Source organism: Monoraphidium neglectum, assembly GCF_000611645.1.
Source record: "Monoraphidium neglectum strain SAG 48.87 unplaced genomic scaffold scaffold03958, whole genome shotgun sequence".
NCBI classification, from domain to species: domain Eukaryota; kingdom Viridiplantae; phylum Chlorophyta; class Chlorophyceae; order Sphaeropleales; family Selenastraceae; genus Monoraphidium; species Monoraphidium neglectum.
The window spans coordinates 5,270-5,948 of NW_014009671.1; positions in this window are offsets into that span (position 1 = coordinate 5,270).

Consider the following 679-nt stretch of genomic DNA (forward strand, 5'->3'; position numbering starts at 1 on the left):
CACACACACACACACACACACACACACACACACACACACACACACACACACACACACACACACACACACACACACACACAACAACAACAACTTGCACACAGCATTGCACTTGTGAATGACACCCACACAGTGATCACACACATGCACACGCATCCACACGCACCCATACCCGTCCACCCACACACGCACGACCCCCCTTCAACCAGCTTCAACGAGCCCTGGGTGGTGTGCACCAACCAGTATGGCAACGGCGCCTTTGCCCCCGGCATCAACAAGGGCGACCAGGGGAAGTGGACCTGCGGCCACAACCTGCTGCTCTCACATGCTGCGGCTGTCAAGGCTTACAGGTGGGGAGTGGGAGTTTTTCGGGGGGGTCACGGCTGACTCTGGCTGCAGCCGGCGCCGATATCGCGCCACAAGCGCGTCGTCGGTTGGGAGCACGGTTTTTTTGCTGGCGTTTTGACGGCGGCTGCGGACCGGCTGCCGACCCCAAGCAAGCTTGGGCTTATTCCCTACTGCCAGACCCACGCCTTGTAAACATCCCTCTCTTCATTCCTCGCACTTACAACGCTCAACCCCTCTGCGGGTCTTGGAAGTCACACACCTAAAGCGCTCTCCTTGCAATTCCCCCCACCCTGGCCCTGCCAACCCCCCCCCCACTCACGCGCCGCCCGCGCCC